At 33.6% G+C, this 20,795-nt stretch overlaps 1 protein-coding gene across 1 annotated transcript in view; it reads right to left on the reverse strand.

Annotated features, from left to right (window-relative positions):
• Positions 1-20,795, reverse strand: part of LOC148955972 (uncharacterized) — a 325,370-nt gene that overhangs the window by 41,046 nt on the left and 263,529 nt on the right. The window lies entirely within an intron of this gene.

Raw genomic sequence — 20,795 nt, forward strand, 5'->3', positions numbered from 1 at the left:
TCCTTTATGTTTTTCTTTATGAAGTCCTCCCGCCCCAGACCAGGACGATCTGATTTCCGTTTAGTCCTAGACAGTTGGCCGAAAACGACAATCTTCGGTAATCTGTCATCCTCAATCCGCACAGCGTGCCCTAGCCACCTCAACCTTACTTTCACTATAGCCCTAGAAAGCAGTATTGAACCACATTTTTCGTACAGCCTACTGTTTGAAATACGGTCAGTCAGCCGAATACCCAGAACAATCCGTAAGCAATTTCTCTGGGAAACATCTAAAAAATCTTCATCCGCTTTTCGGATCACCCATGCTTCAGCGCCATATTTGACCACTGTCATCACTGTAGCTTCTAATATTCTAATCTTGGTTTGCAAAATTATCTTCCTATTCTTCCAAACTTTTTTTAGCTGTGAAAAAACACCCTGAGCCTTGGCTATTCTACTTTTAATATCTTCACTGTTCCCTTTGTCTTTATTAATACAGGAAAAAGCTTATGACTTTTTCTTAATTGGAATAGCAAGAGACGACTTAGCTACAACCTACGATTATGACATCATTTGATCAATCTTTAACATGAAATTATAATCTTATTTTAGTTACTATGGGATGGAAGTTTGTTCTTTAGTGTAATGAAATTAATTAGCTAATTTGACAAGACATAGTAGGTAACTAAGGGCAAGAGTTCGTTCTTTACTATAACAACCAGGATGACGTCAGTTACAACTTGGAATTTGTTTTATGCTATATCATTACAAACAGGAAAAAGCCTACGGCTTTTTCTTCTTTGAAATAGTAAGAGACGAACCACAAGTAACTACCCCTGGAACCACCATATATCAGTTACTATGCATGAGCGATCGTTCTTTACTGTAAATCCGTTTCCTTAGAGTTTCGGTTACTATTGAGACGAGTCGCTCTTACCATACAGTTCGTTACATTTACCCTATCGATCCCTTATGTATGATCTCCTAAAGATCGTCTTTTAATATAATAGCTCTCACCCAGGAGGCTTTAGTTCAATTTCAGTATGGGAAATTTTTACTTATGATGATTTCTTAAGGAACATAATTAAAATTCCTTAATGTAATAAAAATAATTTGTTTTAATTACTAAAAGGTTTTTAACCCCATTAATTTTCTTTAAAATGAGCCGTTGAACAACTCTCTACGATGTTCCAGTGCCATGCTATCTGTTGAATTACTAACCTATACTATAATTAAGTGGCGTATAAAATTTAGTATAGGCAAGAGGTCGTTCTTTATTATAAGGAAAGAAAAAAATATCCCGTTTGTGGAGAATAACGTGGTTAAAGTCAATTTTGTTGATTTTCAAGCCAATATATTTTCTTTGTTATTCAAGCCAAAGAGCGGTAAGTTTCCTTTATAGGGGTTTTGGACAAGGCGGTTCTAATAGTGTAATTTTTGTTTTGATCTGACTCTTTTTCTAGGAGTTAGGGGTTTTTATATTTCTTAACATTGGACGTGATCGTTTCTTACTAGGTTGCTAGCTACCGCTGCAACCCGGAAATAGTTACTATGTGCCGTGGTTTGTTCTTTAATAGGTTTCAGCTATAACCGATGAAATTTATGCTATAAGAGATCATAAAACAATTAATTAGCTTTCTATATATATCTTATATGGTTTAGTGGTTTAGGGTAGTTGACTTTCAATTAATTGTCTTGGGTTCGAATCCCGGTGTGGGAATTATTTTTAAACAAAATTAGATGAAATTAATTAGCTAATTTGACAAGACATAGTAGGTAACTAAGGGCAAGAGTTCGTTCTTTACTATAACAGCCAGGATGACGTCAGTTACAACTTGGAATCCGTTTTATGCTATATCATTACAAACAGGAAAAAGCCTACGGCTTTTTCTTCTTTGAAATAGTAAGAGAAGAACCACAAGTAACTACCCCTGGAACCACCATATTTCAGTTACTATGCTTGAGCAATCGTTCTTTACTGTAAAATGGGTTTTTAAATTTCTTAACATTGGACGTGATCGTCTCTTACTAGGTTTCTATCTACCACTGCAACCCGGAAATACCACTGCAACCCGGAAAAACTAAGTCTAATATGTCCCATGGTTTGTAATCCCCATTTATTTTCCACTTAACATTTGCTAGATGTCGTTTTTTATTATATTTTTAACCCCATTAATTTCCTTTAAAATGAGCCATTGTACAACTCTCTACGATGTTCCAGTGCCATGCTATCTGTTGAATTACTAACCTATACTATAATTAAGTGGCGTATAAAATTTAGTATAGGCAAGAGGTCGTTCCTTATTATATCCCGTTTGTGGAGAATAACTTGGTTAAAGTCAATTTTCTTGATTTTCAAGCCAATATATTTTCTTTGTTATTCAAGCCAAAGAGCGGTAAGTTTCCTTTATAGGGGTTTTGGACAAGGCGGTTCTAATAGTGTACTTGCTTTGATCTGACTCTTTTTTAGGAGTTAGGGGTTTTTTATATTTCTTAACATTGGACGTGATCGTCTCTTACTAGGTTGCTAGCTGCCACTGAAACCCGGAAATAGTTACTATGTGCCGTGGTTTGTTCTTTAATAGGTTTCAGCTATAACCGATGAAATTTATGCTATAAGAGATCATAAAACAATTAATTAGCTTTCTATATATGTCTCATATGGTTTAGTGGTTTAGGGTAGTTGGCTTTCAATTAATTGTCTTGGGTTCGAATCCCGGTGTGGGAATTATTTTTAAACAAAATTAGATGAAATTAATTAGCTAATTTGACAAGACATAGTAGGTAACTAAGGGCAAGAGTTCGTTCTTTACTATAACAACCAGGATGACGTCAGTTACAACTTGGAATTAGTTTTATGCTATATCATTACAAACAGGAAAAAGCCTACGGCTTTTTCTTCTTTGAAATAGTAAGAGACGAACCACAAGTAACTACCCCTGGAACCACCATATATCAGTTACTATGCTTGAGCGATCGTTCTTTACTGTAAAATGGGTTTTTAAATTTCTTAACATTGGACGTGATCGTCTCTTACTAGGTTTCTAGCTACCACTGCAACCCGGATATACCACTGCAACCCGGAAAAACTAAGTCTAATATGTCCCATGGTTTGTAATCCCCATTTATTTTCCAGTTAACATTGGCTAGATGTCGTTCTTTATTATAACTATAGTTAAGATTACAGTATTTATATTATACATCATAATAAATTATAAAAGGTTCAAATGTTCGAAGATTATAGAGTTAAAAATTTTCCCACATCGGGAATCGAACCCGGGCCTGTTAAGTGAAAGTTAACTATCCTAGGCACTAAACCATATGGGACCATAAAGAAGTATGATTTAAGAGCCATATGCATATTATTATTTCACCATACCAGTTATAATAAGGCCAAAACAAAATCGTCGACTTGCAACCTTACTTTTGACACATTAGTTAAATCTTCATCAGACTTAAAAAATGTTTTGCTAGTTTTACATGAAAGAACGAACCTTAGCCCATAGTAGCAGAAATAAGAATATCTAGGTTGCAGCGGTAGTTAGCAACCTATTACACAATCTGGGTTTAAGTGGTAGCTAGCAACCTAGTAAGAAATTTTTACGTCACGTCGCTCATTAAGTCATATATGGTTATTAGTACACAATAGGTTTTAGATATTACGTCATGTCACTTATTACGTCATATATGGTTATTAGTAGATAATCGGTATCTTTATTATAATTATGTAATACTAACTACATTCAACGACTATGACGTCATTGGTCAATATTGTATATAAAAAATTAAGTTTTTCGTAAAAAATAATTAAATGAAAAAAAAAATTAAGTGCAAAAGTTGCTAGATCTAGAGATTTCTTTTAAAATGAGCCATTGAACAACTCTCTACGATGTTCCAGTGCCAAGCCATCTGTGGAAAAGAAGAAAGAAAAAATATCCCGTTTAGGCAGAATGTTGTAGTAGCTGCCACTTTTCTTGATTTTCAAGCCAATATATTTCCCTTGCTGTTCAAGCCAAGGGACAGAAAGTTTCCTATACAGGGGTTTCGGACAAGGCGGTTCTAATGGTGTACTTTTTGTTTTGATCTGACTCCTTTTTTAGGAATTATGGGTTTTTATATTTCTTAACATTGGACGTGATCGTCTCTTACTAGGTTGCTAGCTACCGCTGCAACCCGGATTACAAACCGGAAAAAGCCTACGGCTTTTTCTTAGTTTGAGTATTAAGAGACAAATTTCAGAGAATAAAGCATGTAAGTAAGTCAATTATTGCACCATTCTCTAGAAAAGTTTACCGATGATAATACTGCCACTAGAGCTAGAACTACTACTTTTAATTAACATTTCAGATACTATGAGCAAGCGTTCGTTCTTTATTATAATTTTTGAAAGACTGCAGTGTGAAAAGACATAGAAAATGCAGTTTTTGGTGGAAAAATTTATTCTCTTTTAGAAATAATTTATTTTTGTTACTATAGATTTTTAACCCAATTAATTTCCTTTAAAATGACCTATTGAACAACCCTCTACGATGTTCCAGTGCCAAGCTATCTCTATCAAAAGAAAAGAGAAAAAATATCCCGTTTAGGCAGAATGTTGTAATAGCTGCCACTTTTCTTGATTTTCAAGCCAATATATTTCCCTGGCTGCTCAAGCCAAGGAATAGAAAGTTTCCTATACAGGGGTTTCGGACAAGGCAGTTCTAATGGTTTATTTTTTGCTTTGATCTGACTCCTTTTTTAGGAGCTAAGGGATCTTATATTTCTTAACATTGGACATGATCGTCTCTTACTAGGTTGCTAGCTACCGCTGCAACCCGGAAACATAAATCAAATATCTTTGAAAAGACTGCAGCATGAAAAGACATCAAAAATACAGTTTTTGGTGGAAAAATTTATTCTCTTTTAGAAATAATTTATTTTAGTTACTACAGATTTTTAACCCAATTAATTTCCTTTAAAATGAGCTATTGAACAACTCTCTACGATGTTCCAGTGCCAATTTATCAGTGGAAAAGAAACAAAAAAAATATGCCGTTTGTGGTGAATGACGTGGTTAAAGTCAATTTTCTTGATTTTCAAGCCAATATATTTCCTTTGCTGTTCAAGCCAAATGACAGAAAGTTTCCTATACAAAGGGTTTTGAACAAGGCAGTTCTAATGGTGTACTTTTTGTTTTGGTTTGACTCCTTTTTTAGGAGCTATGGGTTTTTTTTCATTTCTTAGCATTGGACGTGATCGTCACTTACTAGGCTGCTAGCTACCACTGCAACCTGGATACCGCTTTAACCCTGATAACAAACAGGAAAATATTACAAACAGGAAAAAGCCTAAGGCTTTTTCTTCTTTGAAATAGTAAGAGACGAACCTCAAACGATCAAGTAGCTAACTAAGTCCAATACATACAATAACTTTTTATTCCAATGATCGTCTTTTAATGTAACGTATCAGTTACTATGGGAGAGATATCGTTCTTTACTGTAATATTTGTCAAAGTTTAAATTTACCACTGCACCCTCATCGGAAAAATCAAAAGACCTTACATATGTATCACATTTACAATCCTTTCTTAGGATATACAATGTATTTTTCAGAATACAATCAACAAGAGCAACTGCATACCTTCCCTCAAATTAAATAGCAGGGGAGAGTTTTATGAAGAAATTGCTCGTTTTATTTAAATCGTCGTAGAGAGGGTAAGAAATATTGGATATAAATGTCAAATAAAAATCGCTGGACATTATGAACGTTTATAGTACACTACCCATTGATGAATCTACGTATTTAGAGCGTGTATGTACTATGAGATATTTAGGTGTGCTAGTTTATCAACATATGAGTTGGAAAGAACATATTGCTAAATTGATGATGAAGTTAGGAAGGAATGTTGGAATATTGCGGCATTTGAAATTTATTCTACCTTTTCATGCAATGAGATCGGTATATTTTGCCTTAGTCCCTTCTTATCTGAGTTATTGTCCCCTGATTTTTCTGAATACGCTTAAAACTAAGATGAAACCACTTCAAAGGCAGCAAAATAAAGCGATACGTATCCTGAAAACTTTCATCCCCTCCCAAATATCCCTACCATCAAAATCGCCAATTAAAAGTATATATTCTTTCCTTAATATATTACCAGTGGAATTTTTATTATCTTTTCATTGCTGATGTTTTGTGTTAAGTATTTTGCTAGAATTCTACCAAAAACAATTTATACTATGGATCTATTTAAACAACGTGAGCATGATTATCGAACGAGGGGATCTTCTAAGCATATTAAACCCTGAAATTGCACTGAGATATCAAGGTTCTAACTCAGGCACTGAAAAACCAAACTTTGGAATATTCATGGATCGGGTTTTAATATTGGTCTCTCTGTTGGTACGCTGTTGGGGCATTTAAAAACTTTTATTAACTCTTTGATCATTTTATTTTTTTTATTTTTTTTTCAAATCAGTTATGGTATTTCTGCTGGCTCATTCTCATGGTAGGGTTTCCCCACGACTTCACTTCACTATTTTTGGTGTATTGTTTTAGTGTTTCTCCATTTGGATGCTGGCTTGGGGTGACGCCTGGTAAGTCACATATTTTTCTTTTTTTTGTATTTATTTACAAAAGAGTGTGATTATGTACAAATACAGATATATAATATGTTTTGTTGTTTTTTATTTCTTATTGGTTGTCTGTTAATACGAGCTAGACTCTCAGCCGGGCATACCCATATTCTTGTTTTATTAAGTTTGTAAATAAAAGAACCTGAACCAGAACCTTTGATGACAGTCTAGGAATCAATATCAGAGTTGTATCCTAGCCAGCAAACAAGCAACTGTTGCTTACCCTTGCGAGTACGAGTCTTTAACACCTTTTCAATTTCATACATCCCAATATTTCAAACTTTTTGTAATTTAAAATCATAAAATCCGCCAAGAAATCTCATCATGTTTTATATCGCAAAGACGATATGTTACAGGTTTAGTGTCCAAGACTTTTGACGCTTTAAAAAAGCAGTGGACCACAAGTAATTCCCCTTTTCAAAAATATTTCTTGTTCGATTGATTTGAACAGGATCCCCATATTAAATTTTTTCTTCCCAGTCTTTCCATTAGGATATTGTTTCCCAAAAATGTAAAGTGTATTGTCACTACGATGAACTTCAAGAGGACTAACATTAGACAAGGATCGATGAAGACCTTCATTATAAATCATCAGGGTTTTATCTAAATCATGAATAAATGATGTAGTACTTTTCAATGTACAATATATTGAAATTAAAAGTTGAATAGCTCTTATCAAACGTTCAGCCAATTCTGCCTTTATTGGACTGTGAGTATGGTAGAGTACTGTGTTAGATTTTAATAAAACCCTTTTTACATGTGGATTAACAAATTCACTTCCACTATCTGTTTGAATTTTTCTATTTGAATTTTGTTCAAGAACACTTTCAATAGTCTTAGCAACTTCATTGCCTGTCTTTTAAATGCAATGAAACTGAATATGCATAGCGACTAAAAACACTTATTGCAAGTAAAATATACTTATTGGATCTATTATGACGTCTTTGAATCGTGTCTAGAGAGAAAAGATCTGCTTGTAATATATGTAATAAGAAAAAAGCTTTAGTTTTTCGAGTTTTTTTTATTTTTTGTTTTGCTTTAGTTTTTGACATTCGTCTTTTTTTTTACTAACTCCGTTATACGTATTCTTTTTTTGTTTAATTTCTATAATTTCAGAAAAAAATTTGTAATAGCCCAATACGATAATTAATTAATTTTGTTTCTTCAAACGTATCAATTATGATACGGAAAATCAAACAAACGTTCCTTAACTGCTAAATCAGAAGTTTTTGATTATTTTTTTAATTGTACTTTAAGGAATAGTATACTGAAATTTCATGCTGTTAGAGTTTATGCTCTAAAATCAATTCAACTGAAGTTGTGATATTTCTGTGGTTGGATGAAGGCAGCTACAAATTGTAAATGCTAAGTAACTGTATATTATGTATTTTAGGTTAGTCAACTTTAGTTTTACAAATATTTTTTAGTTTTATTTTTTTCATGCTAAAGACGTCTTGTGAGATACGGGCAAAATATCCGTTTGATTCTTGTTTTTCTTTTATTTACTGGCCGTAGACCCATTTGTCGTCTTTATATTCGTTTCTTTGTGTTTTTTGTCATGGCTGGCTAGTTTCATTTTAAAACATAAATTATGATTAATAATTGCGTAAATTAAGCTTTTGGTTACTACCAGTTTTACTTCAACATTGAAGTTTGGACAGTAAATTTTTCAATTAAAAAAATAGTTTCCTTTATCTTGTGGTTTCCATAAAATGAAAAGCCCCCTTTTTGTTGTTTCAGTACGGAGGAACTTAACCTTGAGGGATTCCATTTGCTTTAGATTGTAGCATTAGGATTCACCAACTGATAAACTATACTAGAATAACTTCCCTTTTCAAGAAATGGAACAGCAACTGTTGACAAACCTTTCCCAAGCCAAACTTGAACTTAAATGGCCTAGTAAAAATTTAACTTCCACTTGGTGGACTTATTAAAATCTAATAGGTTTTCCCTTTAGTATCTTTTTCTTAATCATACCTCTTTTAGATCTGTGATGGTTAAGAAGAAGACTTCTCAGATCTGAATGAAGCATGTGAAATAAGATTGAAAAGAGGTTCATCTGTTGACATTGAGAAAGAGAAGGAAAATATTTAAGAGAGTGGAAGAACGACAAAGAATTTTCTGCTTTAATAACAAAGAAATTTAATGAAGAATTGACATGGTGCTTGGCATGCTCAGTCAAATTTTCATATGCAAAAAGAAAAAAAAACTTTGGGAAAACATTCCCTGTCAGAAAAACACAAGAAGAACCTCAAAGCTTCAAATTCAGTTTCAAAGCATATAACTGAGCTCCTGGGGTTTGCATCAAATGATCCAGTACAAGATGCACAAGCAAAAATTGCAGTATTTCTTACTGAAAACAATTTAACATTTTTGCTGGTTGACACAATATTCCCACTTCTGAAAAATATGCCACATAAGCATGTTACTTATAAAGCAAGATCGGGTAAGCAGATTTTAATGAACCCAGTCTGCCAAGGCCTTTCAGTGTATTACGAGGACATGCTGGTGGAGTCTCTGAAAAAGAACCCTTTTTCAATCACAATTGACAAGACGAATGATTTTACAACTGCCAAACACTTGGCCATTTGTGTTTATTTTTCAAACGAGAATTTGAAAACAGAGGTAGTTTTTATTGACGCTAAGGAATGCCCCGACAGAACAGCGGAAATGCTCTTCTCAAAATTGAGGAATTATCTGTAGGTCCTATATAAAGATGAAGTTCCATTGACAAATTGGATTGGTTTCTGCAGTGACACTGCAAGTGTTATGATGGGGGCCCATAACTCTGTTTCTTCACTTATAAGCGAAAAGTACCAATAGTTTACTTTTGTGAAGTGTAGATGCCACCAAATCCATCTTGTGGCATCTTATGCTTGTAAAAAGCTTTCAAAAACCTTTGAAGATCTATGCCGGAAGATTTATAATCATTTTGCAAACAGTGCAAAACGAGTCGGCACTTTTGGATAGTTTCTGGAGTTTTGCAACATGGACTTAGACTTATGTCTTCCCACGCCAGCTGGAACATAAGGCAACAACGATGCCTTTTCATGACGACCTCTCTTGTGCTTTTGACCAAAATTCTTTGAGCGATGATCTAAAAAGTGCAGTATCCTTCTCAAGGCATTTTACCAGTGTTGTTGAGTGTCAGGTTTAACAGTCCTGACATTCCGAAAAGCAAGACGAAAAGGTTCATTCGCTGTCAAAAAACGTCTCTGGGGAAGGTCAGTAGTCGTTACCAGAGAGATCAAATTAGGTCCGACGCTTTTCATTGTCGTTTTGAAAATCATCTTAAATTGAAAATCCCAACCCTCCTCCTTTCCTGATTTGGGACAGTCTGCTTACCAAGCCCAAAGAGGCAAGGGTCATAAAATTGGGCTGGCTAAAAACATGGACTGGCTAAACATTCTTGCCCCTGGACAAACAAGATGGATCTCAGTTCATGCGTGTGTAAGAAGAATTCTTCCGCTTTGGAAACCCTTGAAGCTATATTTCAGTAGTTTGGAATTTGAGCACCCCCCGTATGGAAAAAAGCTTGTGTTTAATGCATTACAGAATCCACTTATCAAAGTCATGATGATTTTGATTGAGTACATCCTTGGACTATGAACAGAGTTTAATAAAATGTTCCTAGCATATTCCCCACTGTTTTCAGTTTTGAAAGAAGAGACAGTGAAACTTGAAAAGACTTTCTCACGAAAGATCATGACCGCCAAGTATGTTCAAGAGAACGGAATGACCGTTGATCCTGAATATAATTTGCAGTACCACCCTCAAAAATAACTTCACCAACTTTGAAGAAGCACCGAATTTGGAGATAATCTTGATAAGTTAATCAACAATAAAACAATTGCCGATGATGAAAAATTAATATTGCTTCAAAATGTCCTTCGATGTTTCATAAACATAAACCTTACCGGGAAAAACCACTCAAAGTAATTGTCATTGATCGCCCTTCTGAAAGTACTGAAAGTTTCGAAATTTTGTAAAAGCCAAAAAAAAGAAGATTTATTAACAAGTGTTGTAGACATGTTACTCACATCCTATCGTGAGTAAAGTAAAAGACTCTTGACTTGTCTTACTTAAAATGAACAAATGGACGAGAAAAAGATTGAAGTTATAATCCAGGGCAAAACCTAAAATGTAATTGATTTGTTATCAGATTTGATGCCAATTGTAAAAGACCTAAATGCCTGTATAGTTAATTATATTAATTTTTGAAGTCGACACATTTTCCCAAAAGTCTTATTGGGAATAAACATGTTTTAAAATGACTAAGTAAATTGGAATTCCACTCTACAATTTATCCTTTGATAAATCCTAAAGGATCTTATATGAAGTGACAATTCAATCCCTAGATCGAGACTCATAATTATTCGAAAATGGTATTACCAAAGAAATGTTTGTGAAAACTCATGGCATCATTGTATTGGATTTGTCCGGTACTCAAGATATGACCATTGTCCGAACGGTTACTGTGCGTCTAGACTATAACTTTTCTGAAGCATTGACGGAGAGTATTGCATTAATCTCGCTAAATAAATTTAAAACCTATTGGGAAATTACCCCTGATGGCAATGTTCTATTAGACTTGACACGATTAACAAGAATCAAATAATCAATATATTTATTAGTTTCCCTCTGTGGGGAAACAAAACAAAGATATATTTAATGTACCTCAATGGTTGCCTCCCAATGTAAAGATTGATATAAAGCTAAAACTCGCACCGTCTAATTTTATTTTGCAAAAAATTCTCGGTACTACACCCGATGTAACAGTCTCTCTCACCTTGGCAATACTTCATGTACGAAAACAAGAAGTTATCGGATCTGTTGTTTTGGCAATTTAAAAATTAAGAACCTCTGGAAATAATATCAAATTGCTCGTTCCTCATACAGTCAAAAATCAGTGACATATTGCTACGGTTACGCGTAGCTAGGCTGAGTCGGCATTTATCAATGGTGAAATTCCTTCAAAACTTGATTTGGCTTTTTTAAAAAGTGCAAGCACGGTTGAATCATGGGAAGATTCTCCAATTAAATTTGAACTGTTTGGACTCTTATCTCCTCTGTGTAAAGTAAATGGAATCCAACTCTACAATTTATCCTTTGATAAATCGTACAGGACCTTATATGAATTGACAGTTCAGTCCCTAGATCGAGATTCAGAATTATTTGAAAATAGTACAACCGAAGAAATATTTGTGAAAACTTACGGTATCATTGTATTGGATTAGTCCGGTACTCAAGACATCACCATTGTTCAAACAGGTACTATACGTTTAGAGTGTATCGTTGCTGAAGCGTTGACGGAGAGCATTGCAAAAATCTTGCTTAGTCTATTTGAAAGCTATTGGAAAATTACCTCTGATGGCAGTGTTCTATTAGACTTGGCACCATGAATACAAATCAAAAAATCAATGTATTTAACTTAGATCCTTACATGTCCAAATACAAATCCCATTGCATACCTTCGAAATTTTTCGAGCATATTCAACACGTTAACAATAGCAATATAATTGTTAATAGTGGTACATTGACCGCGCAGACGGGGTATTGGCTATGTATCTCTTAAACAAGAAATAATATAGAATTTTTGATCCTTTTGGCCTACCGTATTCATTCTACACATCGCACATTAAAATTTCCTTGAGCAAAGGGGAAAATCTATTATTCAAAATCGAACTTGGGTACCCAATTTATCAACCAAAATCACTGGTTTTCATGTATTATTATATTTCGTTTTCTGATGTCGCGGACATATTTACAGTGAAATCCTTGAGATTTAGCGTGACAATCCCTGATTGAACGAATTTATAGTTGAAAAACTCTTTCTTACCTCTATAATATGAATTTCACTGTCCTAAGCATTAAATTCTTCAAAAATATATTTAAACTTGTATATATAAGAAACACTGTGTCCTTTCATAGATTTCTTCTTCGACGTATACATAACCATCAGAAACGATAAGTGGTTGTAGTTCACCTTGCATTTAACTTGTACTTATCTTGGCATGCAGAGTTGGGTCACATTTTCTAAAATATATTGTAACTTCATTCTTATTAAATTTATTTGTAAAGTCAATAATACTATTTGATTCATATTATAAAATTCATGTGTTTCAATTTACTTATTTAAAATAATGTCATAAACAAGATTCTCATTTGAAAAATCACTTTCTGTAATAGCCAAATGAAGTCTGTAGGTTAATGGTCATAGTAGCCATTATCTTCACTGAAATATCGTAAAAATCAGATTTTTTTATTATTCCAGCAATTGAAGCGTTGACCAGGTTCTTCTTCCCATAAACAATTTAAAACCGCGACGATACCAGTCTCTTAAGAATATACTGAACTCACTATTAGGTTTTTTTGCCAAGGTCAGTGTTTTCTCGTTGATCACATTTATCATAGTGACAATTGGAGCAGAGGAAACATCTAGTACGAGAGTCACGAATCTCTTCAAGACAGGAATTACAGTCTTTAATTTGCACGGCATATCCTCTATGTGATTTACACGGATTAAATAATCTATAATTTTCACTATAGTCATCAGCAAAGGTAAAATTCTAACTGGATGACCAGCTGCCCAATTTAGAAAAGCCTGATGGGCATGTGTAAAACTTTTTTGATGTTCACTGTCTCACCACCAAAACGACACTGACTGGGGAAAATGAATGCTCTTTATTATCACTTTTAACTTATTGGGTCACTAAAGAAATGGGAAGAGTAACTGAACTCTGGGTAATCTTCAGACAGAATTGCAACACCCTTTTGTTTCGTTTTAATTTAAGTGTCTATAAATTGAGTAAATGCTTGGGGACCATGACACATAAGTCTCGGACAATAGCCCCACGATCGGTACTAATTTATCATTATATCATCAATCATTCTCTTAGTGAAGATTCTCTTCTGCAGCCGAAATCTTTAAAATTATTATCTAGAATTAACCATTTTTCCAAAGTAACAAAATTTCCTGTTATTTTTTGTCTGTCCATTTTATTCATTTTAATCCTGACACTCCTCAATCACCCAAAAAAAAGTTGACTCACGATCAATAAAAGGAATGTCTTTTAGGAGAAGTGAGGTCACAAACCATGTCTAGACAGGATTTATCGCAAAATGGCCGCCAAAAGTTTCTTTTTAATACTGATAACAAAACCGTATCATAACAAAAGGTCACGGAAACGTGGCGTCGCGAGACCACTAGAAAGAGAGACCGGTTGTATTGCACAGGTGTGACGTCTTGAGGAACTAGTAGCTCCATCTATACATCTCCTATCTGACCATTTAATAGCCTATGCTAATCCCCTATCCGACAATTTAAAATCCTATGCTAATTTTCTATCTTACCATTTAAAAGCAGTGATAGTAAACTTCTACATATATATATATATATATATATATATATATATATATATATATATATATATATATATATATATATATATATATATATATATATATATATATATATATATATATCATCTTAGTCCTTAGAACCCCCTCTGCCTCTAGAGGCACCCAGGGCATCGGCAAGGAGACGCCAGTCATCTCTCAAAAGGGCTGAGGCCATAACATCTACCCAATGGGATTGCTTGGACGTATACACGTTTTGAAGGTCCCTCTGGTATGTCCTGCGTAGTGTTTTTTGGTTTTCCTCTTTGTCACGTTGCCGTTGGTTGCAACTGGAGGGTGGATTTTGGTGTTCGGTTGTCTTTTATTCGTACAGCTTATCCCAAATAGTTTTATCTTCGGGTACTAGTCATGTTGATTACTAGAGGTTGCCCATTCATTTGGTGTAGTTTCTGGTTCGAGACGAGTTTTTTCCCCTTTATATTGAGGATTCTTTTCAAGCGATTGTTCTTAAAGGCGTGGAGTCTCTTCTTTTGCTGCTGAATCTCTAGCATTCGCTTCCATACAACATAACTGGGAGGAGATTACTATTGAAGAGTCGAAGCTTTAGCCGGTTTGAGAACCTTTGTGAGAGTCAAATATGTTTAAGCCTGGTAAAAAAGGCCACTAGCCTGTTCGATACGAGTTTGGATCCCTTTGTCTATTGCCCTTTTGTTCTCTATTGTGCTTCACGGATATTTAAACTGGACAACTTGTTCTGCATTCTCGTTGCCCTCTTTTATGAAGAGGGGGATCCCGTGACAGTCATTCTTTTAGCTTTTGACGCAATTATTTTGAGGCCAAACTATAGTGGATTTTCTGTCACAACATCCAATAACTGTTAGAATTTCTGCCTGTCTGATTTGAAGAGACTTATTTAATCTTTGAAGTCTTTATCTGCAATCCTCTTTTAGTTTCCAATTGGGTATCCATAATTTTTGCATCCACAGACGATGTAATCTATCACCAGTATGAAGAGAAAAATGGACAGGACATATTCTTGCTTTACTCCAGAGATGATCCTGAAAAATGTGTATTCTCATTGTTGCTTGTCATCTAACCGCAGACAATTTGAGACTATTTGCTGTCTTTTCATGCTAAATTGTTTTCAAAGGTATTTGATTATTAAAGCAAGTCCAATTTCTAACAGCGATATTTACTAAGCTTTACACTTTTGGGTTTACACTTTTGGCTTTTTTATGTTTTTTTAAATTCTCCCAGTCCATTGTTAAAATATATACAAATATTTATGCAATTACCAGGCGCTGGGCCATGGTACTCGGCACGCATCAGGCATCTATATATTGATTCTCATTGTCGCTTGTCTTCTAACTGTAGATAATTTACTGTCTTTTCATACTGAAGTCTTTTCAAGGATATTTGATTAGCAAAGCATGTTTTTGACCTATTGTCTAGCGGTTATTAAAGCATGAATAACTTCTTTAGCGATTATTAAAGCATTATTAAAGCATATTTTTTGAACTATTGCTTGGCGATTCTGAACTGAGCTTAAAAATTTTTGCATCTTTTTTTAATGTCTTAAAAAGCTGTTGTTTATACTTCTAAGAAAATGAGTGTATGCTAGTTAGTATTGGCAAGAGTTCGTTCTTTATTATAATAACCTATACTATAATTAAGTGGCGTATAAAATTTAGTATAGTCAAGAAGTCGTTCTTTATTATAATTTACTGTAACATTTAAAGATTTTTAGGAATGTATATAGTTTCTTTTCATAAAGTGAAATTATTACTCAAATATTCTGAATATTTTTGCAGTTTACAGAGTTTGGCACTTTTTTCTCATACCTTTTGCATTGTCATAATATAAATACTGTAATCTTAACTATAGTGAAGTTGCCTCTACCAGTTAGTATTGGGAAGAGTTCGTTCTTTATTATAAAAAAAATTAAAATTATTGCTCAGATATCATAAATATTTTTGCAGTTTACATAATAACTTTAGCGATTCTAAACTGAAAAATAAAATATATATTAAAAAATGTAATTTTTTGGTCTGAAAATACATAGTCAATCCCACATCGGGTAGTTAGAACCTAACCAAAAATAAAACTAATTTTAACATTTTAAGGTATTTTTCCAGCTTGTATTGAAATATTCAAACTATTGCTCGGATACCATGGATATTTTTGCAGTTTACACAAGCTGCAAAGAACGCACAGGCTGATCTTTGTAAACTGAGAAAAATTTTACGAATGTTTTACCGGGATTACGAAAAATATTCAAAATTAAAGATTAAAATTATCTCTGAAAGAATAGATTTTGTTGAAGTCAGCTAGAGATGCTTTCGCAAAACTTCATAGTAATATCCAAAAGAAATGTTGCATGTTTAGTGAAAAGCTTCCAAGGTATGGAATGGCAACTGTGGAACAGTTTACAGATGTAATGGGAAATCTTATACATCACTGTGAATATATGGAGGTATAATTGTCCTTTACTTAGTTTCAGCTTAAATTCTATGATAGAGCCTTTATGTACTACATCCAACGACTATGACGTCATTGATCAATATTGTATATACAAAATTAAGTTTTTCGTGAAAAATAATTAATAAAAAAAATTAAGTGCAAAAGGCGCTAGATCTAGAGATTTTCTTTAAAATGAGCCATTGAACAACTCTCTACGATGTTCCAGTGCCAAGCTATCTCTGGTAACAAAAGAAAGAAAAAAATATCCCGTTTGTGCAGAATAACGTGGTTAAAGTCAATTTTCTTGATTTTCAAGCCAATATATTTTCTTTGTTATTCAAGCCAAAGGGTAGTAAGTTTCCTTTATAGGGGTTTCGGACAAGGCGGTTCTAATGGTGTACTTTTTGTTTTGATCTGACTATTTTTCTAGGAGTTAGGGGTTTTTATATTTCTTAACATTGGACGTGATCGTCTCTTACTAGGTTGCTAGCTACCGCTGCAACCCGGATTTTATATTTCTTAACAATGGACGTGATCGTCTCTTATTAGGTTGCTAGCTACCGCTGCAATCCAGATTTCAGGTATATCCGATGAAACTTACATATTCCCCATTTATACTGAACTGTATCGGTCCTTTATGTATTTTTCTTATGTTTGTTTCGGTAATCTATATCGTTATCATACCGTTCTTTGCTCTTTTGTTTGGCTGTCTCAATTTTCCTTTCTCGATACCCCTGATCCATAACATACCTCTGTTTTGTTCCGTCATATTTCGTTTTCTTAAATTCTGGATCACAAGACATCTTAGTAGCAATCCTTACGCGTTCTCGAGCTTTATTGCGTTCGGTGGCATTTTTATCTCTTTTAAATAAACTTTTCCTATATTTCAGGATGTTAGCTTTATTCTTTGTGTAGTAAAGTTTTCTATTAGTAGAAACTTGGATTGCTCTATTTTGATAGTTTTTTTGGTTTTTCTTTCTTTTTTTCCACTCGCGTGAGACCATATTTTTTCAAGGTTTAAAATTATTAAGTACACAATACCCCGTGTCGAGTATCTAAAACCTAGCATAAAAAAAACTAATTTTTAAATTTTCAGGTATTTATCTTGTTTGAATTGCAAAATTAGTATTATTGGTTAGACACCATAAATATTTTTGCAGTTTACATAATAAGTTTAGCGATTCTGGACTGAAAACTAAAATAATTGCAATTATAAGACAATAATATGGAGATACGTACTTTACGGATTACAAACCAGAAAAAGTTTGGTTCCAGGATACAATAATAACTTTGAACTGAGATGAAAAAAAATTTTCTTCCAGGAGAGAAAAAGTAAAACTAATTATAAAATTTTCATGTATTTTTGTTGTTTAAATTAAGAAATTACTATTACTGATTAGGCATCATACAAATTTTTGCAGTTTAAATAATAATTTTAGCGATTAAGCCAAAAAAGAAAATTTTGGTTCCAGGAGTTTCGGTTACTATTGAGACAAGTAGCTATTATTACTATAGAGTTCATTACCATGAACTGTTTGATTGCTTCAAAATTGAAATATCTTTGAAAAGACTGCAGCATGAAAATACATCAAAAATACAATTTTTTTGACAAAATTGATTCTACTTTAAAAAGTATTTTATTTTTAATTACAAAAGTGACTAGATGTTGCAATTTCCTTTAAAATGAGCTATTATACAGCTCTCTAAGATTTTCCAGTGCCCAGCTAGCTGAGAAGAAAAATCAAGCGGAAAGAAAAAAATATCCCGTTTGTGGAGAATAACGTGGTAAAAGTCAATTTTCTTGATTTTCAAGCCAATATATTTTCTTTGTTATTCAAGCCAAAGGGCGGTAAGTTTCCTTAATAGGGGTTTCGGACAAGGTGGTTCTAATGGTATACTTTTTGTTTTGATCTGACTCTTTTCTTAGGAGTTAGGGGTTTTATATTTCTTTACATTGGAGGTGATCGTCTCTTACTAAGTTGCTAGCTACCGCTGCAACCCGGATTGATTTTCAAGCCAATATATTTCCCTTGCTGTTCAAGTCAAATGATAGAAAGTTTCCTATACAGGGATTTCAGACAAGGCGGTTCTAATGGTGTACTTTTTGTTTTGATCAGACTTTTTTTTAGGAGTTATAGGTTTTTATATATATTAACATATGACGTGGTCGTCTCTTACTAGGTTGCTAGCTACCGCTGCAACCCTGATTGGGTAGTTGGAACTTAACCAAAAATAAAACTAATTTTTAAATTTCAAGGTATTTTTAGACATCACTGTGGATATATGGAGGCATTTTAGTCCTTTACTTAGTTTTAGCTTTATTCGATGATCGAGCCTTTATGTACTAACTAACTACATCCAACGACTATGACGTCATTGATCAATATTGTACACAAGAAATTAAGTTTTTCGTAAAAAATTGATTTTATTTTAAAAATAAGTACAAATAGCACTAGATCTAGAGATTTCCTTTAAAATGAGCCATTGAACAACTCTCTACGATGTTCCAGTCACAAGCTATCTGTGGAAAAGAAGAAGAAAGAAAAAAATATGCCGTTTGTGGAGAATAACGTGGTTAAAGTCAACTTTCTTGATTTTCAAGTCAATATATTTCCCTTGCTGTGCAAGTCAAATGAGAGAAACTTTCCTATACAGGGATTTCAGACAAGGCGGTTCTAATGGTGTACTTTTTGTTTTGATCAGACTTTTTTATAGGTATTTATATATCTTTGCGTTGGACGTGGTCATCTCTTACTAGGTTGCTAGCTACCGCTGCAACCCGGACTATTCATAAACCAAATACCTTTGAAAAGACCGCTGTATGAAAAGAGATCAAAAATGCAGTTTTTTGTATAAAGTGATTCTATTTTTTTTAATTAAAAAAGGCACTAGAACTTTTAATTTCCGTTTGAATGAGCCCTCTCATGACATTCTAGGACCAAGGAGTTGATACGATCGCACCTGGGAAAAAAACACGCATCCGTGATCTTTCAACATGCATCGTTCTGGCAACAAATACAAAATTCCACATTTTGAGATAGGAGCTTGAAACTTCTACAATAAGGTTCTTCGATACGCCGAATCTGATGGTGTGATTTTCATTAAGATTCTGGGACTTTTAGGGTGTGTTTTCCTCTTTTTTCGAAAATAAGACGAATTTTCTCTGGCTTGTAACTTTTGATGGGTGCGTCTAATATCGTGGTTTAGCCACTACTCTTGATTTTCAAACCAATATATTTTTCTTGTTTTTCAAGCCAAGGGACATTTAGTGTCCTGTACAGGGGTATTGGACATTGCGATTCTAATAGTGTGTTTTGTCTTCTGATCAGATTCTAGTTTTAGGAGTTATAGGAATTTTTTTTTACTATGGGTTCGTCATCTTGTATCTTTATTATAGCTATGAGGTATGATTGTCTCTTACTAGGTTGCTAGCTACTGCTGCAACCCGAATTCCTCCTTGTGTTTATCTTTCACGGATACATAACTTTTGTAGTATTTATATTCTTCGTGGGGGTGATGGACAATCTCAGCATTAATTTTACTTATGTCTGCTTTCAAAGGCGCTAAAATAACATATTCATTCACTCTATTGTAATTTTGATTTGTCTTTTAACCACTGATTTTGTTGTGCAATATTTTTGTTTGCGATTCAGTGTGATACTCACTGTCCCTTAATCCATACCTTTTGTTTTAGCTTTTTGGAGTTGCGTATGATATGCCATAAGATTAGGCTTATTATAACATTAAACAGGACGAAAATAAACTGTCTTATTACAAAGGGAATATTCTCAAGTACGCCAATTATGGAGTCGTTTAAGTTTGTCTCCTGGTGCTCACCCTTCATACAGCTTTCATTAGCCTGAACTGCTTCCAAAGCTCTCATAAAAAATGCCAGCAAGAAAAATAAAATGAAATTCTTATTACAGCAAAACATTTTTTGATTTATTTCGTGAAGAAACAGAAATTCTGCTATCGTATCAAGTTACAATTCGGACTGTTTATTTTACTAATCTGCAAACTTTTGATTTTTCCTTTAATTTTCTTTGAATTGTTTTAATTCTATATCAAAACATTTAAAAATATTTTTGCAATTACCAGTTTTTTAGTCAGTAAGACTTTTGAAGTTAAGTTCTCTATCTACTTTTTCAAATAATTGTGAAACCAAATTTAACATGTAATGACCTTGCCACTAAGTTCAATTTACAAAGTAAAATTATTATTTTGCAAGATATTTATATAGTAACTTTGAAATAATAAGTCAAATATGGCATAATACCCTAGAAAAGTTTACCAATGATAATACTACTACTAAAGCTACTGCTACGACTATTATTTAATATTTCAGTTACTATCTGCTATCGTTTGGTCTTTTCTATATCATGTAACA

The sequence above is a fragment of the Artemia sp. Qi Xiang Cuo genome, chromosome 1, assembly GCF_049724085.1.
Source record: "Artemia sp. Qi Xiang Cuo chromosome 1, ASM4972408v1, whole genome shotgun sequence".
NCBI classification, from domain to species: Eukaryota; Metazoa; Arthropoda; class Branchiopoda; order Anostraca; family Artemiidae; genus Artemia; species Artemia sp. Qi Xiang Cuo.